General features: G+C 44.3%; 1 pseudogene; it reads left to right on the forward strand.

Annotated features, from left to right (window-relative positions):
* Positions 1–18,950: 18,950 nt before the first annotated feature.
* Positions 18,951–19,763, forward strand: LOC111091412 (annotated as a pseudogene).
* The last annotated feature ends 6,820 nt before the right edge of the window (positions 19,764–26,583 follow it).

A 26,583-nucleotide genomic window follows, 5' to 3' on the forward strand; every position in this document is an offset into this window, starting at 1 on the left:
AGCCTCAGAATCATATGCTGTCATTTCTGCAATGTCCTGCGTGTCATAGAGGTCAGCCATACTCACTGGGGGTGGGGACCATCCAAGAGCATAAATACTGGGAGGTGAAAACCACTGGGGACCATCTCAGGCTGACTTCCACCTTCCCCCACTCCCACCCTGGTACCAACTGAAACTGACCATGTTACAACTCCCAGAATCATTGGTTTTTTTTCTATTTTCTACGTGAGTGTGAAATTGACCAATTTTAAGTTACATGAATAATTGTAATGATGATCCCACTTGACATTACTGCATCAATTTCATCTTCTGGGAGCTATTACTGCTCCATGCTGCAAATGAGGAAATGAAGGCTCAGAGAAGTTCAATGACTTGCCCAGTTTTCCAAAGTTAGAAAATTCTGGATGGCTTGGAACTGAACTTGTGTTGTAGTTCCTGGTCCAATGTCCTTGTCCTCATACAACACCATGCCGACAAGCCTCAAAGACACCACATGCCTCCTTATTTTCCAGGGCAAATGTGGATTAGAAAGCAATGGTAGTGTAGGAGATCTCATCTTTATTTGGAAACAAAAAAAACAAAAAACAACTATTACACAGGTAATCCATGCTCATTGTGAAAAAAATTACAAAATAAATTTTTTTTAAAAAAAGAAAAGACATTCCTCTATAATTCTACCCACCCAAACCTACACTGTTAAAATCTTAGTGTATTCCTGTAAGAACAAAGGAAATGGTTTAAAGTACATTGCATTAATGGCATCTCCAGGGCAAACTGTGAAGGAAATCCCATCCTCAAGCTTCACCTGAGGGGAGAAAGGATGTGAAATGTGAAAGTCATGAGTGCAGTGGGCTGTGTATATGTGTGTGTGTGTGCTTGTGTGCACACATGTATACATGCCTAGTACTTCTCTGCCCAGACCAAGAGAGGGCTTGGCATGTCAGCAATTAGCCAAGTTGGCAGGGAATTTATTACAACTTAATAGAGAAGTGTCTCTTCAAGCGAGAGGCAGAGCAGCTGTGACTCCAGGTGACACAAGTGGCCTGCCCTCTAGTTTGATTCAAGTTCCTATAGGCAGGGGAAGATTGATTAATTTTAATTCGAGGGATGGAGTCCTTGCGTGGTCCTAGGGCACTGCGAGATTCCCCTCATCATTTTTCATACACATGAAATGTCTTATACGTGACTATCTCCCCAGTTCCTCCCCCAGGCAGAAGGTGAGCCCCAGAGAGGAGGTCTCATCTGCCTTGCTCACCTGTGTCTAACTTCCAGCACCTGTCTCACTGTCTGGCAGGTTATACTACTCGAAACATGTTTGGGGGGACTACTGCAGAATCAGGGGTTATGCACAAGATAGCTGCTAAGGGCATCCATACGTTGTATGTAGAAGGAACTAGACCCTTAATTGTTTCGACAATCAGATTCCTCTGAAAGAGTTACCAAGTCCCAGGCACCTGTAACTCAGGAGGACGCCTACATGAGGAAACAGAAGAGCCAGGTCCATGTCTTTTCTTCCATGAACCGCAAGAAGCATTCCGATGTATCGTGCACTTGTTTGTCTCAAACTTGAAAGATTGAAGGAAATTGACTCAACTTCATCACCCTCATTTGGTCTCGGCATCTAAAGACTTCTCCCTTCAAGTACATTGTCTAGGAGGCAGTAGGGGGCAGGGTTGTGAGCAACAGGCTTAGAGTCTAATGAACCAGGAATCAAATGCCAGGTCATCTACCTTCCAGCTGTGTGAGCTGCGAGAGTTTTGTTGACCTCTCTGAACTTCATTTTCTTCATCTGTGAATTGGGAATATTAAATGTGCAGTGTTGCGCTGCTTAAATGAGGTAAAAGTGAAAGTTGCTAGTGTAGCGCTTTGGCACATCGTGTCTTAAGAATATATATATATATATATATATATATATATATATATATATATATATATATATATAAAATTTCCCTTGGGGAAAATCTTTAACCTTGAAAGTCTAAAAGTAGTGCCAGCTATGCAGCCCCCAAGGTATTTGCATGAGGAGTGATAAATTGATAAATTCTGCCCATGGATGGCTGCCCACTGAACAGTGTCTCTGTTCACTGATATAGAACCATCTCCCTGTGAGATTAGGAGATTCTAGAGCACAACTCCAGGCAATGAGGCAGAGGGGCCCGCCCAGGAGTCCCAGGAACACATTCCCAGCACCAGGCAGGACCAGTCAAGGCTGGAAAGGATACCTGCATCCTAACGAAGTATGTGCACAGGCTGACCCTAAAGGGGGTCTTTTTTCTTCTGCTTTGGATGGGCCAGAGAGGTCCCTTCCCAGCCAAGAGTCCAGGTTTTTTGGGCTGAAGTAGAAATCCTAGAAAGACCAAGGTTCCACATGATAATCCAAGGACCGGGACACTAGGGAATCGATTAAGCATGTCCCCTGTGGCTCCTCTACCTGTCTCCTGTTGGGCTCCTTTCCTCCCTTGTGGCGTCTTTCTTGTCAGAGGGGCTTTTGGTGCTTCAAGCTCTCTCACTATGGCAACTTCTCTCCCCATCAAAACTTATCCATACCTGGACCAACTCTCTGAACCTAGTTGTTTTGACAATAGGACTCATATGAAAGAGTTATGGGGGTCATCGTTTGCAATATGTGACAACTTACATCAACTAGGTGCTTCTTGAAGATACTGCCTGCATTTTCTGGGCTGTAGGACTAGAAATCGTGCCCATTCTGCCTCCAGGATCTTCTGTCTTTCCATGATGTCTGGGGGAGTGGTCATAAAGTTTCAGTATTTATTATCTCTGATCTATACCAATCGCCTGGCTCCATTTTATGAATGAGAAATCTAAGATTTTGAAGGCAAAATTACTTCTCCCAAGTCTCAGGACCTGGGAGAGTGGGGGTGGGAGACAATTCTCTTGACCTCTTTCTATCTGCTTGTGCCTAATTCTAGAATCTTTCCATTCAAAATGTGAGCTGTAGACCAGCAGCATCAGTGTCACCTGGGAGTTTGTTAAAAATGCAGAATCTCAAATCCAACCTGAGACCTATTGAAATGGAATCTCCATTTTCACAAGATCCCCAGTTGATTCATATGCTGTTTAGAATTGGAAAAGCACTGGTTTAGAACTCACATTTCCCCCCCACCCCACCCCCTTGGCCCCATCTCCTTTCTCATCATTATTTCAACCCCAAGAGTCTGTGAACCTCTGAGACTGAATTTAGCACAATCTCAACATACAATGTTCAAGAGTCCTGGTGTCATTATATACAGCACAATTTTCTGGTGGAAGAACTTTCTTCCCGGTTTTCTGGTATTTTTTTTTCCTTTGTTTAAAGTTATAAAAGAAAAGCCTCATTAATGGAGTTCTTTTTAGAATGGGCAGGAGAATCCACCACCTTGAACTTCTAGCAGGAAAGGTATGATAGACACTTAATAAATAATCATAACTGGGTGGTGATATGTATGTGAAAGCACTTACCAAATTATTAAGCAGTGCACAAATGTTACTGATTATAATTTCCAGGCTGTAGGATCACAGAATGAGATCCTTCATGAGCCCATTCAGAGTGAAAATGTTTCTCAAGAATATAATGTGAAACTTAAAGATGTTGTTTTTTTTAAAGATTTTATTTTTTTATTCATGAGAAATCCAGAGAGAGAGAGAGGCAGAGACACAGGCAGAGGGAGAACCAGGCCTCCTGCAGGGAGCCCCATGTGGGTCTCCATCCCAGGTCCGGGGGATCATGCCCTAAGCAGAAGGCAGATGCTCAACCGCTGAGCCACCCAGACATCCCGAAACTTAAAGGTTTTAAATTATTCTCACTTTATAGACATGTAAGTCACCAGAATAGTGGTTGTGAACTCTGGTTATGCATCCAAATAACTTGGGGAGCTTTATTTAGGAGTTTTATTTTAGAAATAGGTAAGCCTGGGCTTGGCCCTTGATTCTATTTCTTGAGGTCTTGAGGGTCTGGGCTGGGCAATGGTTTATTTTTAAACACTCCCAGGTGATTCTAATACACAGTGAGCTTGGAGAACCACTGAAGTGGAAAGTTGTTAGTTCCAGGTTTATAGTAAATGAATGTGAGTGAGCATTTTATCCATATTTATGATATGGCTAAAGTCCAAATTTTCTAATTTCTGAATCTTAATGATGATCAAATCACCAGGAGATACCTTACCCACCAAACTGAAATACTACTGGCTGCCAATTCCAAACAGTATTAACTTGATAACGACAAGTTTGTTTGCCCTTCAGTCTCTTACCATTTAATGTGGGCCAGCTAACATTCATGGCTCCAAGAACTGACCTAAATTCTGACAGCATATTTGTGTACAGGCTTGTACTTCGGTGTCAACACTGAATTCTCAAATTCCATATGGTTTTTACTCTGGTGATTAGACATCTTGACAACACGGGTTTGAAAGAATATTGATGAGGATCTAGCAGACTGAAGTTCTAGGCAATGTTCTTTCTTGGAGTTGTCTGATGTTGGGTCAGTTTCCTGCTGTGAAAAATGAGGGTGTTGGACCAGCAGTTATTGAATCTGGCTGACCGTCAGATTCACCTGGAGGGCTTTGCAAAACCACAGATTTCAAGGCCCCAGAGCTACCAGTTGAAACTCCTGGAGTGTTTGTATATGTCTGTGTGGGGAAGAGTGGGAGGCAGGGTTGGGAAGCAGGATTTTTTTTTAAGATGTATTTATTTTAGAGAGGGGGGAGGAGCAGAGGGACAGAATCTTTACGCAGATTCCACGCTGAGCTCGATGCAGGGATCCGGAAGCAGGGCTCGATCTCAGGACCGTGAGATCATGACCTGAGCTAAAATCACAAGTCAGTCACTTAACTGACTGAGCCACACAGGTGCCCCTAGAAAGCAGGATTTTTAAAAGAATCCTAAAATTGATTGGGAAATTAACTGTGTTTGTGATCCATTGGACAAGATAAGCTCCTACATCCTTCTCCACTCTAGGAATCTATGACGTTAGACCTAGTTGGTTAAATTCCTTTGTCCGGAGAAGCTGGTCTAGGGGCAGGGCCTGGCCAGAGGGCTGGGTCTACCGAAGGATAAAACAGAAAACGGAACACTCACAAAAGAACTGTCATCTTTGCCTCCTGCACGTGTCTCAAGATTCTGTGTTCATATGGCCTCTGCTCGTTTTTTGGTCACTTATATTGCTAAATGTCGAATGGTCATCTTATCACATTACCTTTAAAAAGGGTTGAAAAGGTACTTTTGGGGACTAATGTTCTTAGAATAGTTTTCCTCACTTTTCCTACTACCTACCTCACCTCGCTACTGCTCTGAGTTTTACTGTGCAAGAGAATTATTTCTGGGATACTTGTTTAAAATACAGGTTCTGGGGCCACCTGGGTGGCTCAGTGGGTAGAGCATGTGATTCTGTCTGATCTTGGAGTCATAAGTTCCAGCCCCACACTAGGCCTAGAGCTTACTTAAAACAAAACAAAACAAAACAAAATGTAGCCTTTCTCAGGCTCTTTGATGATAAAGACATCCTGAATCCATCAACAAATGAATGGGTAAAATGTGATCTAGCCATACAATGCAATAATACTCAGCCATAAAAAGAAGTGAAGTACTGATAACATGCTGCAACATGGATAAGTCTTGAAAACATTTTACTAAGTGGAAGAATTCAGATACAAAAGGCCACATAGTGTACGATTCCATTAATACAAAATGTCCAGAATAGGAGAATCCATAGAGACAGAACCTTGATCAGTGGTTGCCAGGAGTTTGGAGGGAGAGAGGAATGTGGAATGAGTGCTAATGGATAGAGGTTTCTCTAAGAGTGATGAAATGTTCTCAGAAAGTGGTGATAGTTGTGTAACTTTGTGAATATATTAAAAATCATTAAGTTATATACTTTAAAAGGGTGAGTTTTTTGGCATATGAATTATATCTTTAAGAAGAGAAACAGGGGCATCTGGCTGGCTCAATCCATAGAACACACAACTATTTATCTCAGGGTTGTGAGTTTGAGCCCCAGGTTGGGTGTAGAGATTACTTAAAAAACAAAATATTTTTTTAAAAATACAAAAAAAAAAAAAAAAAGAAAAAGAAAGAAGAAAGAGAAAGAAAGAAAGAAAGAAAGAAAGAAAGAAAGAAAGAAAGAAAGAAAGAAAGAAAGAAAGAAAATAACCTAGGCAGTTGTTTAAAAAAAGCAGATTCCTAAACCCTACCCAAGACTGATGAGTTAGCACCTCTAGGGAAGAACCTAAGAATCTGATTTTAATAAATGCCCTATGTGATCCTTCTCATAAGGGAAGTTTAAGAAAAGTTCCTTGGTACACTGAAGGCCTGAGCCATCCTCTGCATGGACTCTTGGCACTCCATCTGTGGTTGGCAGCCTCTAAGATGGTCCTCATGATCCCTGCCTCCTAGTATTCTGCTCCCCTTGAGTGTGGACTGGGTTTGTTGACTCACTTATAATGATTACAATACAAAAAAAGTGATGGATATTACTTTCAATATTAGGTTTTGAAAAGATCATGGCTTCCATCCAAAGAATATATACAAATGGCCAATAGCATATGAAAAGACCCTTAATGTCACTCATCAGTAGAGAAATGCAAATCAAAACCATAGTGAGATAATCACCTCACACCCATTAGGATGGCCACTATGAAACAAAACAAAACAATGGAAAATAATGTGTTGGTGATGATATGGAGAAATTAGAACACATCTGTACTCAGATGTGCTGCTATGGAAAACAGTATGGAGGGTCCTCACATATTAAAAATAGAAATACCATCTGATCCAGCAATCCTACTTTTGAGTATATACCCAAAGGAATTGGAAGCAGGATCTTAAAGAGATATTTGCACACCCATGTTTACTGCAGCACTATTCACAATAGCTAAGGGGTGGAAGCAACTCAAATGCCCATTGACAGATGAATGGATAAAGAAAATGTGCTGTAATGCATATGATGGGATATTATTTGGCCTTAAAAAAGAAGGCAATCCTATTACATATTATAACATGGATGGACTGGAAGACATCATACTTCGTGAAATAACCCAGTCACCAAAAGAAAAATACTGTATGATTCCACTTAATGCGAGGCACATAGAGTAATCAGATTCACAGAGAGCGAAAGTTGAATGGGGGTTGCCAGGGGTGGAGGGGAATGAGGAGTTGTTCAATGAGTATAGAGTGCTGGTTTTGCAAGATGGAAAAGTTCTGGAAATCTGAGTACAATGTGAATATATTTAACCCTACGGAACTGTGCACTTAAAAATGGTTAAGATGGTTAAAAAAAAAAAAAATCATAGGGGTGCCTGGGTGACTCAATCAGTTAAGTGTCTCGACTCTTGATTTTGACTCAGCTCATGATCTTGGGGTTGTGGGATTGAGCCCTGCATCAGGTTCTGTCTTGGGTGTGGAGCCTGCTTAAGATTCTCTGTCTCCCTCTCCTTTTGCCCCTCCCATGCCCACACCTCACCACATGCTCTCTCTCAAAAAAAAAAAAAAAAAAAAAAAAAAAAAAATTTGTGGCTTCCATTGTAGACTCTTACTCTCTCTTGATACGCCACCCCCTCTGTGGCCCTCCAGCCCATGCCATCTTTCAGATCCCCAGCTGTCATGCTGGGAGGACACTTGGGCAGACTATGGAGTGACCCATCAGGTGAAGAGCAGAGGCTTGCCAGTAATATCTCAGTGAACTTGGATGTGGGTCCTCTGAGGCCTGTCAACATGTGAATAAACTTGGAAGTGGATCTTTAACCCCCCCAGTTGAAACTTCAGATAAATTGTAGCTCTCACAAAAGGCTTGACCTCACAATCAACTTTTAGGGTAGGGGCACTCAACTGAGCTGCATCTGAATTCTGACACACCGAAGCTGTGGCATCACGATGATTCATTGTTTTAAACTGCTAACTTTTGGGGTAATTTGCTATGCCGCAATAGATAATTCATACGCTATCAAATGCATTTTGCTCAGTGAGATTGTAGTGTGTGCAGACCCCACCAGGGCACTGGCTGCAATCCCATTTTTCAGGATATAAAACTGTATATATATTTTGGTAAGCCAAATAATAGGTCCCCCAAAATGTCCACATCCTAATTCCTGCAATGTGTGAATACAGTATGTCCCATAGTAATAGGGACTTTGTAGATGTAATTAAGATTACAAATTTTAGGGGTTCCTGGGTGTCTCAGGGGGCTAAACATCTGACTTCAGCTCAGGTCATGATCTCAGGGTCCTGGGATCAAGGCCCGAGTCAGGATCCCTGCTCAGCAGGGAATCTGCTTGTCCCTCTCCCTCTTCCACTGTCTCTACATATCCCTCTGCTCATGGTCTCTCTCTCTCTTTCAGAAAAAAAAGAAAAAAAAAAGATTAAAAACTTTAAAATAGATTACCCTGGATGATCCAAGTGGTCCCAATCTAATCGTATGAACCCTTAAAAGCAGGGAACTTTCTCTGGCTGGAGGTAGAAGAGATTTGGCAGAAGTAGAAGTTGGTGAGATTCCAAGTGTGAGAGGGACCCCACCAGTGACAAAGGCTTGGTGGGGAATGTGAAAAGCATGAGTTTGAATGTGGGCAGTCTCTAGGAGCAAAGACCAGCAATCAACTGAAGCCAGCAAGAAACTAGGGACGTCAACCCTACATCTGTAAGGAACTGAATTCAGCCAGAATTTGAATGGGCTTGGAAGTGATTCATCCCAAAGTCTCCAAAAAGGAATGCAGCCCTGCTGACACCTTGATTTTGGCCTTTGAAACCCAGAGCAGAGCAACCGATCCAGCCACCTGGGATTTCAAATCTATAGAGATGCAGGATAATAAATCTCTATTACTTTCAGTTACAAAGTTTGGGGTAATTTGTTATGGCAGCAATAGAAAATGAACGTATTTATGTGTATGAGATATTTATTGGTTTTCAGTCCCTTCCCACCAGGTATCATAGCTATGCAGATGGTGCACGGTATTATTTATCATTTTCCACTTATCCTGCTGAAGCAGTCATTCACTATCTTAGTACCTCTCTGTATTGCAGGCTTGAGTGTACCATGCATTGTTTTTCAGGGATCTCTGGGAAAGACACTCATTTTTCGGGAGCCTGGTGTCTGGCTAGGGCAAGACTGCGTGCATGCTGCTTGTTTCTGAGGCTACTGATCAATACTTACCATTAGGACGACAACTCCATGCATCACTAAACTTTGACCTCAGTGCCCCAGAGCAGTCCCAAGATGCCAATTGATGTCCAGGCAATATACATATTCCTCAAACGCAATATCCCTTTCATTGACTTCCCTGAATTAAATTTTAGAGGCTTCAGTGATGGCAAAATAATGTTGCTAATGTACCGGCAAGCCCAGGATATTCAGAAAGGATGCTTGGATAAAAGTAATTGTGTTTATGCTTTTTAAAAAGATCTTTTGGATGGGCATTGTGTTTGGATTGTTGATCAGCTGTCCCTGCCTTGTATACAGTGGGTGGTGTGGGCATAAAGTGTCCCTTAAGCCCATTGTGAAAATAAGTACACACCTAGAAGCCAAAGACCTCAAAACAAGTGGTTGGCTCCCCTGAGAAATCACAAGACAGGGCTACAAAGAATTGTGTTAATTGCATTTCTTTTTTATCTACAACTTTTGGAATTTTATTTCCCCAGAAGTATGTATTTTCTAGGGAATTCTTGAGAATGGTCTCCCATCACATAACATCCTGGTGCTCTGAGTAAAAGGAGATGATACTCCTGTTTTCCTGGATCTGTTCAAATGAGTTCAATTGCCAAACAGTTGTTTGGATTAAAACCAAACGGTTAATTTAATCAGGCGTTCAAGAGGCAGTTATTTTGATTAAAGGAATCGTATCTGAATGGCCTTTGGCAGCTTCTTATCTCCAGTCAGTGGGTCTCACACATATAGCTCTTCCGTGGAACCAGGGAGCATCAATTGCTTGAGTAAAAAGGGGTTTACTGGAAGAGAAGACTCATGAAACCCCATTGAAAAAAGTGTAGTTGAGCCTCATAAGAACTGAATAGCTATTAGGAACCAAAAGGCTACTCCCTCCATCTCTTTCGTGTCTTTCTAGAGCTACCTGGCCTCCCATCATTGCTTTGCTCTGAAATTCTCTGCTTACCCACTGGTGTGCTGAGAAATCTAGCAGTCTCGAGTTAATATTACCTTTGATATTGTACTCACCACCATGATTAATTTCATCCTGAGTCTGAATTCTAAGACACTCAATTTTAAATTGCCTGGAAAGAATTTTTGATTGGCTTGGTCTGGTCAGTGGTCTAGCTCTGGTCCAGTCAGCTGTCCCCAGGATGAGTCAGGTGTCATAAGACATGACAGAAGGTCTGGCCCCTCCAGGTAATGGATGAAGCAGGGAGGAAATAAATGAGAGATGCTTCCAGAATTTTTTCTGAACTGATAATAGCAGATGCCCCTTTGCCATGTCTTTTGTTACCAATCTGCAAACTCTTTAAGGGTGGAGGATTTTTTTCGTCTTTATCTTCACCACCATACTTAAGCCAATACCGCATCTATAGATTCTCGATAAGCAAAAAAAAAAAAAAAAAAAGATAAAGTTGGTCATGATCACTTCCAGTCATACACACATGGCTCTTAACATGCTGACCACCTCAGCTGGATGCTGGGGCAAGAAGTAAAGAGGTGTCACATGGGATGACTACTCTGGAGTTCTTTTTTTTTTTTTTTTTTTTTTTTTTTTTTTTTTTTTGGAGTTCTTTCTTCTAGCACTGCTTGGGTTAATAGTAACTAGTATGTATTCTCCATTTTCCAAGGGGCAAGCATAATATAAAGTGCTTTAGGTGTCACTATCTCACTTATCCACTATGATAACCTGTGAGAAAATTGGAGTTCAGAGAAGTTAAGTAACTTGCCCAGGGTCACACAGCTCAAAAGTACTGTGGCCAATTCTAAACTGAGACCTCGAGCCCACCCTCCAAAGCCTTTCATTTCCCTTCTACCTCTGTTAGGAGGAGTTGGGAATGAGGCTGAGAGGTGTTGGCTGGGTCAATGCCAATTTTGTGAACTAAATAAAATTGTTCTGTGCTAACAGTTTTTGAAAGCTTTTTGAACACGGCCTTGGGCCTTTCATGGTTCTGAGGTTTTCCAACAACTCCTCTTAATTGAGTCTTCCTAAGCTGAGCTGCTGGATTTAAGTAATGCAACAAGAAAAGAGTTCTCAGATTCTTTCTTTCCCTTTAAGCTAGGTGAGAATGTGTTGCCCAGCTTTCTGCTTTTAAACCCTAGAAAACATTCTGGGAATCTGAGACAAGACCTGAATCAGTGCTGCCATTTTTCCTTGTGCTTTGCACAGTGAGGGCTGAAATCCAGGCCGCCTTCACGCATTATGTATTATATCCTGGCACCAGGTTGTGTTGCTCGGAGGAAGAGGTGCCATGTTCTAATTCACATCTTAGGCCACCCTTTGGGTGCACTGTGTGCTAGGGGAGGGTCAGACAGGTATAACGTTGTTTCAGATTCCCTCTGATTTAAGTTTTGATTATGACTTGTGATAATGCCATTTCTGGATCATACCTAGTGTCTAGCAAGAGGAATCTAAATTTTGTTAGCCATTTTCAAGGGAGGGAGGGGTTGACGTTGGTGCCAGAACTGGGTTCCCACCTATTGGTGGGTGGGTGGGGTATTCTCGCTGCTACTTCTCAGCTGGTCCTCCGGCTCTGTAGACACAGCCCTTAACCCAAACCCCAGGGGACAATTTTAGCAGTCTTGGGAATGGTGGGGAATGAAACAGGAACGTGGTTAGCAAAACAACTTGGTGAAGGCCCAATCTAGAGCCTATATTAACGCAGAGAAAGGCTGGCTTGCCTTAGGGTTCTCTCTTTCTGAAAAATCTCAAAGCCCCTTCACCCAACCCCCAGGGCACTATAGGCCTAGCTAAGGGGTGATATAGTATTTATGGCCTCTTTACTTTTATTTGTGGTACTGTTAAAATGCCTTTCCAACAACATGCTGCCATGATTTAATATGTATGTGTGCTCATCCTGAAATATATGCACTTTGGAATGCATTTGGAACAGAAATAGGATTTTAAAGAAATAGAAGATGGTGAGTTCCAAGAACCCCTTCCTCCTGCCTTTACCCTGGGTTCACTCAGTACCGGGAGCTGTGTATTCAGGCAGTACCTAGGGAGTCCCGGGCAGTAAGACGTTGTGGTTAGAGATGATCAGTCTGGAGGGACAGATCTTGGTGGGTTCAATGTCATCTCTGCCACTCACTAGCTATATAACCCTAAGTAAATTGCTTAAATGCTCCAAGCTTCCATTTCTTCATCTATAAAACAGAGATGATAAGTCTCTTCTCCATAACTTCACTGTGAGGTTCAGTGAGATGTTGCCCGTGGAATGCTGAGCACAGAGCAGAGAGCAATTAGCACTGTAAGCTCTCACTTCAAGATGTGAACCTAAATTTCCAGTTGAAAACCTGTTGAACAGCCGAGACTTTCTGTCCTCTTTTATTGGTGGTCCTCCTTTACTCCATATGAATGCCCTCAGAATGTAATCCTAGTCCCCCGCAACGTCATCTGCAACTTTGCTCCCACCAGGGAGACGTTCTGATTCCCAGGACAAGCACCTGGCCCGTGAGCACGCCTCGGCCTCCGGGAGGTCCTGGAGGTGCAGTGGAAGACCAGTGAGCTGGTTAACGAGGGTGTGAAGCTGGAAGGAATGGGCTGTCTGCTGGATGTGCTTTAGTTGCGAAGCTGTGTGGAGAAAATGAAATGCTGAAATCTCAGGACACTGGTAAAGAGGAAAGTTCAGGGCAGCACATTTCCATTCTCACATATAACTGCTTCCATCTCAGGGGTGTAACGAACCCCCCCAGTGGCTTCTTTGTATCAGAGGCAGTGGTAGAGTGTCATCAGTGTGGCCACTGACTTTGGGATGAGACAGTCCTGGGTTGGCGGCTACCAGCTGAGGGACTTCAAGGCAAGTCATTGGACCTCCACACATAGTTTTCTCCTCTGTAAAATGGGCACATTAGTAGCATCTGTCCATCTCACTCATGTTTCGAAAATCGAGAGAATGTACATAAAGTGCCTGGCACAGAGTAAGCCCTCATTAAGTGTACTTCACTGCCAGCACTGTCATCGCAATTATTACCTACATCTTGATATTGCTGAGTATATAAGATCTGGGGAATAATCAGCCTTTAGGTAGTCAATAAGTGGTGGATATTATTATCATGTCTCAGCTGTGAATATTAATTATAAAAGCTAATCATTCTTTTCAAAGCTCCCCAAGGGCTTATCCCATTCTGTAAGGCAGCTGGTGTGTGCCCCTCACCCTATGAAAAGATACTACCAGTTGTCACCCCAACTACCAGTCCCCCTTCTTCCTTGTGAACAGAATACCAATTATATTCAAGCAACCATAGGCCTAACCCTAAGGAAAGAATAATGATTAGTGCAAGCCACTTATGGCAGTCCAGTTTACCTTCATCTTAATTGGTTTAAGAGAAGGCATGTGATAAGATAGAAGGGAAAGTCTCCCAATGAAAGGAGAGAGGAGTGTGATGTGATCCTCATTTTGGTCCCTGGCACCTTCTTCCTGCTTTAGGTAATGTCATGTGAGGATGTGATGCTTGGAGCTGCAGCTGCCATTTTGTGACCATGTGGTTACTAGAATGAGAGTGATAGAGCAAAAAAATAGAGTCGAGATTCTTGAAGACGTTGCTAAACTGCCAGATTGACTCCGAGGCTGCTTGCCTCCACACTTCTTTTCTGGTATACAATAACTGTTCTCATGGTTTGGCCTATTGTTAATCTGGCTTTCTGCTTAATTGAGTTTCTCCTTTTCTGTTTGCCAACCCTGCAGAATATCTGCTATTCAAATTCTTCCTCAGATATAAAGACATTCGGTTCCCATTTTCTTCTTCTACATTTGGGTAATTGAGTGTTTTTAAACAAATTCCACCCTCACCATTGTAGTGAAACTGCTCTTGAAAAGGTCACCAGTGACCTCTTGATTGACATGTCCGATGGCTTCATCTAATTTCACATCCTGCTTAACCTCTGCTGCAAAATAGTGAGAAGATTTATAGGTAGAGGTGAAAAGCGACAGCTTGACCACTTTCTTATTCTTAAAGTGAGGCCTTCCCTCTGTGGGTGTCACTGCTCTTTCTATACCTCCAGTCCATCCTCTGTGGTTTCTTCTTTTTCTGCCCCTCAACTCTGTGTGAACCCCGACATTCTGCCCTTTGTCTTCTCATCTCTTACCAGGTACTTTCCCTGAGTGCCTTCTCCACATTTAAGACTTTGGTTACCATCCTTAGGCCCTCGTGATTCCCACATCTGTGTCTCCAGATCTGCTTTTCTCCCAGTGAACAGGATGTGTCCACTTGGGTGTCCCCACAGGACCATCGACACCGTATTTGTAAACTGAACTATGTCCCCTACAAATTACTTCTCTTCTGTCACACACCTCACCACTCACACTAGCCCTCAGCTAGAAACTTCAATCATCCTAAGTGATTCCTTCTTTCCCAACACTCAATTAATCATCAAGAATAAAAATGTCTCTATTCTCAGGAGTCTGTTGCAGCTTCCCCATGTTCACTGCCATGGCCTCCAGTCATCATTTCTGTATTGCAAAAGTCTCTCACATGCCTCTAACCCACCCCCTCACCCCCTTTCTAATCATCTGCATTGCTGTTAGAGTGGGTTTTCTAAAAACAAACAGAATCATGTCACCAGATCTAAAATTTTCCAAGGAGGCGGTGTGGGGAGATTGTATTAGCCATCACACCTTCCAGATAAAGTCCACACTTCAAAACGGCACAAAAAACCTTCTAGTTACTCTGGGAACAGACTGGACTTTGTGTTCTATTTCCTACCAACTCCCCTCTACCTTTCCTGCATTCTCAGCTAGAGCTCCTGGGTGGGACTCTTTCTCCTCATTATTTCAAATTCTGATTAGATGCTGGACTCCTATTCCCCAGCATTCTGAACTAGCATCCTCCAGTTCTCAATCAAGCTGTACTTCTTCCCCAAAGCATTCCTCGAGCCAAGGACTAAACCAGAGTTTCTCAGCCTCAGCGTTATTGACATTTCGGGTTGGATAATTCTCTGTTGTAGAGTCTGTTGTAGGATGTTTGGCAGGATTGCTGGCCTCTACCTGCTGGATGTGAGCAGTACCCGCCTCCCCCAATTTCCACAGCCAAAAAAATGTGTCCAGACACTGTGAAATTTTCCCCAGAGGACAGAATCACCCCCTCCCCCGGTTGTAAGCCATTGAACTAAACCAAGTCCCCTCTTATTATCCCTTAGCCTCCTGTCCTTCTCTGATCATAATACCCTTGATATAGTCTTTTTTTTTTTTTTTAAATTTTTATTTATTTATGATAGTCACAGAGAGAGAGAGGCAGAGACACAGGCAGAGGGAGAAGCAGGCTCCATGCACCGGGAGCCCGACGTGGGATTCGATCCCGGGTCTCCAGGATCGCGCCCTGGGCCAAAGGCAGGCGCCAAACCGCTGCGCCACCCAGGGATCCCCCCTTGATATAGTCTTGAAGTGACTTGTCTGATTGTCTCATCTGTTCCAACAGAATGTTATCTCCAAAAGGGCATCTCCCAGGGCCTGGCACCCACTAGGCATATAGTATAGCTTCATGAAAGAGTGAGCTCCCTGATGGGAGCAACCTTGTCTGTTCTCTGCATAGTGCCCAGTGTGGTGCTGGCACATACAGGGCTCAATAAACATTTGTTGAAGGAAGGAATGATTCAATCATCCCATTCAAATGCTTCTCTCTCTGTGAATCTTTTATTAGTATCCCAGTCAAGGTTAGAGTCTTTTTTTCTCTTAACTCCATAGTATTTTGTGCATGCCCCTGTCCCCCCAGCACTTACTACATTGGATATTAGAATCAATTTGGTAATATATACTTGTGGAAATGAAATCATGTTCCCTGGGAGTGCTGGGGTGGCTCAGTGGGTTAAGCATTCGACTCTTGATTTTGGCTCCGTTCGTGATCTCAGGGTGGCGAGACCAAGCCCTGCATTGGGCTCTGTGCTCAGCACGGAGTCTGCTTAAGATTCTCCTCCTTTCCCTGTGATCCTCCCCGACGGTTTGCTTACACATTCATATTCTCTCTGTCTCTAAAAATTAAAAAAAAAAATCGTGCTCTCTGTATCTTCGGGTCTCTCTCTAGAAACAGAAAAACTAGGGCCATTCCTGTGCCCAGGAATGTCATGATCTACCTTTTCCTTAAACGACTACACCTGTTCTGCCCCTGGCTGCTCTCAGCCACACCCACCACACACACACTCATCCATCTTCCTTAGCCGACTTCAAAGAGGAGGAAGAGCTCAGAGCTGCTGGGCATTGAGGACCCACACATCTGCTTCACGGCCCCGTTTTGCCTCTCTCTTCCCTGACTGTGCTCCCAGCAATGGCAATGAGTTCTGAGAGGTCTTAATAACATATGGTCCTTGCTCACAAGCCTCTTCCGGGGATGGGAAGCACCACATCTGCAATATGCCCACCACCCGATGGCTTGAAATGCAAGAGGCTATAGCAAACCCCATATCCCAGTGGAAAGGAGCCGGGATACTATTAAACAAATAAACATTCACAATGGTCAGAAAGGAGATCAGCCTTCTTTTGAGAGGAGTTCTGTACTCAGAGAAGAGTAGGGTAGCTTTTTGGGCACGTAGATGGTTAATATGCATTCTTTAGTCACAAAGTCCTGTGGGGAGAAGATGCCGAAGTGAATATTTATATTTGGCATCCAAGTCTCCGCATAAATAACAGCATAGAACCTGGTGTTTGGTTTGAGGTCAGCTCCGTTTAAACAGCTAGACCAGGTGCAGACACACATGCTGGACCTTTGAACTCCATGTGTTGCAATCCAGATGTGCGGCCGAGGTGATGAACTTGGGTCACTGATGGTGAGAGAGCGTATAGTGCTCTTCTAGCATCTTCCATGGGGAGCCCTGGACAGTAGACTTGGCCCTAAGCCCACTTTCCTCGCCAGAGTCAAGAAACAGTAGCAGCTGCAGTTGTTGCTAGGGATAAGAGATCATCCACTGGGGAGTTGAGATAGCCAGGACAGGGGGTGGGTAGCACGAGGGAGGTCACGAAATTGACCGTGCTTAGCCTCTGCCCACGTCTGAATCACTTGGAGACATTCTGCAATGGGAAAAATATTAGGCTTTTAATGACAGCCCTGACAAACATGATCCGTATGACCAAACCGGTCTCAAAAGCAACTGCTAATCATTTCTTAAAGGGGGATTTGTCAAACGGCATGTTTCTCCTAGGGTTTTCCTAGTCCCACACTTTGCCTCGAAAATGTGCACAGAGTGAGGGGTTTGAACTTTCTGAATTTAATGCAAAGCACATATGTTGTTTGGGTTTTGTTTGTTTTGTTTGTTTGTTTTTATGGTTGCAAAATATGTTATATAAAAAAAGAACCATATAGCAATAAAATGGTAACGTAAACACAAATCCTCCAAAAGCATGCAACATATTTCTAATGAAAGGAAACAACCACCTTCGCTTTACCCACAAAAAAATTAAAAATGATGAAGAGGGGCCGTTTCGTTCACAGATTGTAGAATCCTACTGTTTACTGCTCTCCAAATGAGTATTTTTGAGGCATGACTTAAAATGGGAATTTTCAAAACGAAGCAGCTCCTGGCATCGTGAAGAGAACGCTGATGTTGGTTGGCAGCCAGGCAACTTGAATTCTGGTTTTGACTGCTGACCCCCCGCTTCCTGGCTCCCAACCCCAGCACTCCACTCCAAGTGCTCTTGTCAAGGGTACCAGTGACCTTCTAATTGCTAAATCCAAAGGGCATTTTGTAGTCCACTTTTGACCCGACCTCTCTTCAGCAGATGACATAATTGCCCACTCTTTCCTCCTTGAAACCCTCTTGCTCTGTGCCTTCCATGACCCCATCCCATCCTGGTTATCCTCCGGCTTCCCCCTTCACTCCTCAGACACTCTCCAGGCTTCTCTTCTACACCAATGGCTAGGAGCAGCTGCTGTGGGCTGTGGTCATGTGGGGTTTTGTGGGCATTTTCTTATCAATTCTTCACAGCAGCTCTGGGAGGGGGTACTTACTGGTTCCCTTTTATAGACAAGAAAAAGTAAGGCTCAGAGTGATGAAGGTTCAGAGTGATCTTCACCTTTTAGGTCAATGGCTAATAAGCAGCAGGACTGGACTTCCCATCTAGGTCTGTTTGAATCCAGAGTCAACTTCTCAACCATTAACGTTGCAATTTTTCTTCCTCGGGTAGCCCCTTAAATAGAGGTATTCTCCGGAGTTCTGTGTTTGGCTCCTTGTTCTTTCTGCTCTGTGCCCACAGGAGCACATCCACAGCTTTCATCATAGCACCTCTATGCTATCTTCAGCCAAAATCTGTCCTCTGCTCCTCATTTCCAACCGTTTCCAACATATCTCCATTTGCATGTGCCACAGTCACTTGTAGGGGTGGTGGATGATTGGCTGAAGCCAGTGATTGCTTAAGGAGTAGCATGTGACTCAGGCAAGGGAGATTTCTTTTTTCTTTCTTTCTTTCCTTTTTTTTTTTTTTTTTTTTTTTTTTGCAGGGGAGATTTCTGCAAATGTCTAGGAAAAGTTTTTCTCTCTCTTAAATAGACACATGAATGATGGTTTCTTTTCTCCTAGATATTGCTGTGCCTTGTAATATTAGAGTCATGACTACCATCTGTAACCATGAGAAATAGGTCAAATTCAACAAGAGAAGATGGTACCTGGGTCCTTAATGACCAGCTGACTAAATCTCACCTAGGACAGGGGCTTCCAACTATATTATAAATAATACATTTCCTTATTGCGTGTATGGGTTTTTGCTTTGTTTTGTTGTTACTTGCTGCTAAAAGCTTCCTAAGTGGTACATCAAATTCATCATATCTACAGCTCAACTCAATATCCCCTCCTCCAAACAGCCTCCCTTCCTATTACTCTAGTTCTATTGATATCACCATGGTTGACTCATTCACCCATGTCAGAAACCTGGGCATCATCCTTGACTCCTCCCTGTGCCTCACCCCCAAAGTCCAATCATGAATTAAGTCCAGGAGATTTGCAGGTGGCTGAGGACCATATTGGGGTTGAGCACAGTTAACTGTCCTCCTCTGTATGTGCAGATCCCTGCTCAGGTAGTGGGAGACAGGGCTTGGCTTTGCAGCTCCCCAGGAGCCAGGCCATGTGGACCAACAGCCAGGATCATGCATTCTAGACCAAGGTACTTTGGGCTGCCATGGCCAAGCTGTGCCCCAGCACCATCATGGCCATCCCCACCAAAATACTGTATGGCCTGTCCTGCATACCACCTAGAGAGCCACAGCAAGGCCAAGCCATTTGCCATCTGCCTGGGCTGAGTGGCCGACATCTTCAGGTTATGCTATGTGAGAGTACCTGAGGGGCTCCTGAAAGACTTTCTACCAAGACCAGTGGCCCTGGTGTTGCGATGTTCGGAGAAGCTCATTAAGGACCTGAACCCCTTTATTTCTCTTATGGGCATCTCGATTCCTGACCATTTCTTCATGTAGGATTTGGCCCAGATGTTTGGAGCACCATTTGCTATTATCAGTGCCGACCTCAGCTCTTAGGCCCATTCTCAGAATGTCTTGGAATTCCTGTACTTCTGCTCTCACCTGTCCCTGGTCATTGATAGGGGACTAATTGAGGATGGCCAGAGCCATGAGTATTGCTTGGACAAGTCAAGTTAACATGTCTATACCTGGCAGGTTTGGTATCATTCAGCCTCGAACAGAAGTACGTGCTCCTCCCTAACAGGGATCCTGCTTGCGAATCCCGGTAAAAGGAAGGGCCCAAGGACTGAAGCTGGATGCTCTGTGTCCTGTCTGCTGGTGACTGGCAAGACCTCATTTACAGAGACCAGGAGGGCTGCAACATCACTAGTCCAACTCCTTAAGGCAACATATCTCTCTGAACATTGTAGGCCAGGCCCCAAGCTGGGGTTTAGTCTTACACCTGGTGGGGGAGGTCTTATGTGTTATCTGTAATTTCATATATCAGCCAAAATCTCACTAGAGACTTTACTTGAGAATATTCCTAGGATGGCCTTATTTTTTTTTTTAAGATTTTATTTATTTATTAGAGAGAGCAGGCTTGAGAGCACAAGGAAGGGGTTGGAGGGAGAGGGAGAAGCAGCCTCCCCGCTGAGCAGGGAGCCTGCCACAGGGCTTGATCCCAGGACCCCAGGATCATGACCTGAACTGAGAGCAGACGCTTAACTGACTCCACCCAGGCGCCCCCTATACATTTCTTTTTAAAAAAATATTTTTGAAAAATAATTTAAAGAACAGATTTGGAATCTAGCCAGAGCCTCCTCTCTGATGGGTAGTGGCATTTAAGGTCCCAATCAGCTAGAGCACCAGCTGGTGCTGTTTAAAAGTCTCCAGTGACTAGAGAAGGCACATGTTTGTGCATCTGAAGCTGGGACCAGGTTAGGATAAAGACTGTTGAGCCTCAGGCCCAACACTATTTCCTCTGAACTGGGGGGGCAGGGCGGGGGCAGGTGGTAGATTGTGCTTTAATGCCCGGTGGAGAGAGTCCTCATTTTGGACTAATGGTAGGAAGTGAGCTCAGTTGGAAGGGGTGAGAGTAGGGAGGTCCAAATTAAGAAAAATATTGGGGGGGCGCTTGGGTGGCTCGGTTAAGCCTCTAACTCTTGGTTTTGGCTCAGGTCATATCTCAGAGTCATGAGATCAAGCCCTGCATCAGGCTCTGCGATGAGCATGGAATCTGCTTAATATTCTCTCCCTCCTTCTCCTTCTGCCCCTCCCCTGCTTGCAAGCATGCTCTCTCTCTCTCAAAAAAAAGAAAAAAGAAAAAAAGGAAAACAAATCTCTTATTTTTCTTAAAAAAAAAAAAAAGTCCAAGAGATTCTGCTTGAAGATGTCTTATTCTTTCTTCCCATTAACCCTCTCCTTGTCCCTTTCAGTTCTTTGCCATCTTTGCTGTCCTTCTGTACCCTTTCTCATTTTGAGAGGTCACCACGGTCTGTGTTGCTCCCAAGGAGATTTTTAAAACTCGGTACTAATCTTCTAGCTTCCTTAATTACAATGTGTCAATAGTCTACCCTTATCTTCAAGATAAACTCTGGCCAATGTGCAAGGTGTGTAAGCTGCATCAAGACAGGGCTCACCTCTCTGTACTGTCACCTCCTCTGCTCTGATCATTGTAGTTCGAACACACCTGATTTCCTTGTGGTCCATGAGCCACTGTCCCTTAGTGTCATTGCAAGTATGGTTCCCTGGGCCTGGGATACCCTCTCTGAGGCCTCCCTGAACTATCCTGACTGGCCAGCATGTTCTCGTGCACCTTGGTTTGCCTCTCCTATGATGTAGCCGGCATACATTTCAGGCATGCCAGGCATATCTTTCCTTATTTTCATCTCTTTCATCTTGATTTGTATTTTGAACCCCATCCCAAGTCAGTCTCCATCAGTCTGGGGCTCCCCTTTCTCTAGGGGTGAATCTAAGTTCTAGATACTCTAGTGTTGCAGTGCTGAAGGGAGGGGGGTTCCTGCCTGGTCTTGGGGCATCTGTTCATCACAGGTTGCCATAAAGACACTCCTGGTCTTCATGGTCCCTTCAAGTTGAGGAGTCATGGAGGCAATGCTTAGTCCATACTGGGTCCCTAGAATCTGCAAGGCAGCCTTGGCATTGTCCGCATGGATACTACTACCACTGCACCTGCTCTGAGGTCCTGCTGCCTTCTTGCCCACCCCCACCCTTTGCTCTCTGTCCCTCAGCTCTCTCCAATTAACTCCTTGTCTTCTCTCCCTCCGCCAGCACCTGTGAAGAGTTTTCTTGTCTAGAAAAAAGCGCTCCCCTCCACTTCCTTCTTTGGGACATTTGTTTATCCCCCTACCCGCCCTGGGTTGCCCCTAGGGGAACTTTGTGAGTTTAGAATTATGGAACACAAGAGGCCGAGACTGAGAGGTCCTTTTTTCTTCTACTCTGTCAGATTTCTTCCTTAAGACAGAGAGCACAGGCCCAATAAACTGCTTGGGAAAGGAGAAAAAAGAACACTGATAACTATGATCACCTGGCCATCAGGGTGCTTACCACCCTGGAAATGATCTGCATGTGTACCCATTTCTTCCAGATTGTGTGCTCCAGGGGCCAAAACCTGCCATGTCCTTTATCCTGGTATTATCAGCCTCTGGTATCAGGCCCATAGGAGGTGCCTTGTAAATAGCTATCAAAGCTAAAAATGAAAGTAAGAGGAGGAGTGGTCTTGAAAGTCAAGGACACCTGAATGAATCCTGCCAGCTCGATATGCTTGCCTCAATAGGTGGCGTGGGGCAAAATCCTTTACTTCTCTGTGCATGGGCAGGAGCAACAGGGAGAGGGCACAGAGAGGGGTTGGGGGACTCTGTGCTCCTCAAAGGTCTCTGATTTCTACATTCCCTTCTTCCCAGGCTTCCCAGGTTCTGGCTCCATGTTACCCTCTCCCCTCACCCTTCAGTTGGCCCAAACTTCTATATCATATGCCTCTCCCCCGACAAATTCAGTTTGTGCATACATAGATTTTTTGCTTGTGCTCTTTCAGGTTGGGTCCCTTCCCTTCCTCCATTGAATGACTTTCAGGATTCTTGAGTTCCAGGGATTCCATTTGTGATGAAATGCAAAGAACTTGGAATTCTGGTTCCACCATGCCCTGGCTCTGGGATGTTGGACAAGTATCTGAGTGTCAGATTCCAGATTCCCATCTTCCAGATGGGAATGATGACTAACTCAACTAGATCCTTTAGGACAAGGGCTTGGGAGCCCAGACTGCCTGGATTTGAATCCTAGCCTTGCCACTTTACAGATGTGCAACTCAGGGATGTGACTCTACTTTGTCTTGCATTCCTTATTCATAAAAAGGGCGCCTTCACAGAACCCACCTCATGGGGTTTTGTTAGCATTCATTCATGAAAGCATCTGAAGCTTTCAGCAGCACACCTGAGCAAGCACTCCATACAGGTTGATTATCACTATCCCATGGGTGGCCTCTCTTTAGCCACCTACAAACTCATGACACGTGTCCTACTAGTGTGCATGGGGTGCTGTAACAAAATACAACAGACTGGGTGACTTAACAGAAATTTTTCTCTCATTGTGGAGGCTGGAAGTCTGAGATGATGGTCAGCAAGGTTGGTTTCACCAAGGGCCTCTGGTTGACTTGCAGACAGCCTCTATGTCACTAGGTCCTCATATGGCCTTTCCTCTGTGTGCATACATCCCTCATGTTTCTCCTGTCTTGTAAGTAAACCAGTCACATTGGATTAGGTCCCAGTGTAAAGGCCTCATTCTAACTTAATCACTGCTTTCAAGGCCCTGTCTCCAAATGCAGTCACATTCTGGGGTCCTGGGGGGTTAGGGTTTACTCTATGAATTTGAGGAAGAACACAAGTTCAGTCCATGACAATGTATCAACAGACCTCCAACATTAGATGTTCCTGTGGGTGAGCCTCGTTTTTTTTTTTTTTTTTATTTAATTTATTTATTCATGAGAGACACACACACACAGAGGCAGAGACACAGGCAGAGGGAGAAGTAGGCTCCATGCAGGGAGCCCGACGTGGGACTCGATGCCGGGTCTCCAGGATCAGGCCCTGGGCTGAAGGCGGCTCAAAACCCCTGAGCCACCCAGGCTGCCCAAAGCCTCGTTCTTAATTCAATTCTTAATGAATTCCAGGATGTTTGGGTTCCATGGGTTCCCTCTGTGGGAAAGTGGAGGTAGCTTGCCATCAGAAAAGCAAGTTTTGAAAGTTTAAAACCTGCTTGTTGGGGACACCTGGGTGGCTCAGCAGTTGAGCATCTGCCTTCAGTTCAGGGCATGATCCTGGAATCCCATTGGTTTCCCTGCATGGAGCCTGCTTCTCCCTCTGCCTATGTCTCTGCCTATCTCTCTGTGTGTCTCATGAATTTAAAAAAAAAAAAAAAAAAAACCTGCTCATGGGTCTATGGCCTTAGGCAAGTCATGTGTCCTGCATGAGCCTCAGTGTGCACATCTTCATTCTAAGATGGACGATGGTAACTCTCACGGAGGAGAGGCATGTGTGAAAGCCCTCTGTAATCTCAATGCTCCCTCCCCCCAGGTTTTTTGCCTCTGAGCTAAAAGGACACAAGTAGCTAGATTGATTGTCTTGACTCTCCATTTTAGCCTCCAAATTCTGTGACTCTGATTCTAAAGGTAGAAAGTATCAAGGACAAGCTGCTGGGGAAGCAATTTCTGTGTCCAAAGCAACAATAGATATTGTCAAATCAATGAAGGAAATCACACTATCATAGGGAACCCTCACTCTGCATATTCCTAAGGCCCCAAATGGAGCAGTGCCAAAGTGCATCACTCATTCCCTGGGTTTTGGCACACATGTCTTGTCTGATTCGGCAAGAACTCACTATAATGTGGGCTCCTGAACTAGGTATACCAGAGCCAGAAAATCTGTGTTTAGGAGGACCCTGGGACCTTCTGTCAGAAAGGGTCGCTTGAACTTCACCTTCCTCAGGCAACCTCCCAAACTGGCTGGTTCTTTGTCAATGAAAGCTGTGTTTCAGAAGCAGCACAGTGAAGACAGAAATTAAGAGGTAGAGGTGGGGGTGCCTGGGTGGCTTAGTCAAGTGTCTGACTCTTGGTTTCAGCTCATGGTCTTAAGGTCTTGGGATCCAGTCTGGTATCAGGCTCTGTGCTCAGTGCAGAATCTGCTTCAGATTGTTTTCCCTTCTTCCTTTCTTTCTCTGTCTCTCTTTCTCTCTCTCTTTCTGTCTCTCAAATAAATAAATAAATAAATCTTTTAAAAAAAGAAAAAAGAGGTGGAGCTGCAAAATCATATGCTGAATTTGAACTCAAACCATGTCCCTGACTCTAGGCAAATCACTTCCCTGACTCAGATTCTTCAACTGTCAAATAAGGCGGTAACAATAGTTCTTACCTCACTGGGTCCTTTGGGGCTTCAAGGGGGTAATAGATGTAAAAGTGCTTCATTCATTCCACAATACTATGTGGAGGAACATTTTCTATACTGTTCTAGGTACTAGGGATACAGAACGAAACAAAGCAAATTCACTGTCCTGATAGAAATTAAACTCTAGTGAGAGAGTCAGGCAAAAACAAAGAATACAACATGTAATGCCAGGGCATAGCGATGATGGAAAGAACAATAAAGCAGGATAAGGGGGAAACTGACTGGGGGTTCTGCTGTGTCTGCTATCTCAGTCAGGGAGGTCCTCTCTGAAGGGGGGACATTTAGCAGACATCTAGACAATGAGAAAGATGGAGCCATGGCAATATGTGGGGCGAACAGATAGAAAGGCCCTAGGAGGTGGTTGGGCTTGGCAGGAGACCACAAGAGGCCAGTGTGCCTGGAGCTTGGTGGGAACTGGATGAAATCAGTAAAGCCTTGAAGGCCAGGATCAAGATTCTTGATTTTAATCTAAGTGTCAGGAGAAGTCCTTAGGGGATTTTGAGCAGGGGATTGCCTTTGTCATGGACAGCCTTCTGACCGCTGTTTGGAGAAGAGACTTTAAAGAAATATCGTTATCATGAAGCTGACGGACACATACTTCCTGCTCTCCACCTCCTGGGCACGTGGTGGGCTGCACTTTTTGTCGCTGAGTGGGGCCATGAGCTGTGACCAGGGAACAGAAGTCAGGAGTGTCACTTTTTAATTAGGTGTCAGTACAATTCTCTCCAGAACTCCTTTCCCCCTGTTTCTGTGACCAGCACTGCTCAAGTACTGTTCCATCAGCCTGGGTTCTAGAGGGATGAGCTACGGGACAGAGCTGCAGCTGGCCTGTAGTGGGCATGCCACTTCTGGGCATAACCTAGCACATCCAGACAGGTGCAGGGAGCAAGAGGAGAGGTAGGGAGGTCATTTAGGTGGCTGAAAGGTGATCCTAGCTTGGACTGAAGTGATAGCAACAGACACAATGAGAAGTGGTCAGATTCAGAATGTGTATTGAAGATCAAGTGTGTAAGATTTGCTGATGGGCTGAATGTTAGGTATAAGGTTAAGAGAGGAGTCAAGGATGATTCTAAGAATCAGGGCCTGACTAACTAGGTGAATGACTAAGGAGAACACTCAGGAAAGCACAGGATTACCCACAGTGCTAGGCACACAGCTCAACTACGAAATGCTACCTCCTGTGGTTAATATTCTTAATGGGGGCAAGCGATATGGAATGGAGAGGCTTGAGGAATTTTCCATTCTAGAACGACAGAGGGATCAAAAGTCAAATTTAGTCAGTGTAATTTATATATCATGAAACTTTTTTGGGGGTATACATCTGAGTTTTGACAGGTGCATTTTATCTTGTAGCCACCTCCACAATCAAGATGTAAATTGCTTCCATCTTCTCCCCAAATCCCTTTTTGCCACTCTTCCCTTGGATCAAAACCTCCCTCCACCTCCAACTCCTGGCCACCACGGATCTGTTCCCCATCCCTAGACTTTCGCCTTTTCCAGAATGTCATATAAATAGAATCACCCGGTACGGCACCTCTTGAGACCGGCTTCTGTCACTTAGGATAACGTATTGGAGATTCATCTGTGTTGCATATGTCAGTGGTTTGTTCCTTTTTCTCGCTGAGTAGT

Source organism: Canis lupus, chromosome 20 (assembly GCF_011100685.1).
Source record: "Canis lupus familiaris isolate Mischka breed German Shepherd chromosome 20, alternate assembly UU_Cfam_GSD_1.0, whole genome shotgun sequence".
NCBI lineage: Eukaryota > Metazoa > Chordata > Mammalia > Carnivora > Canidae > Canis > Canis lupus.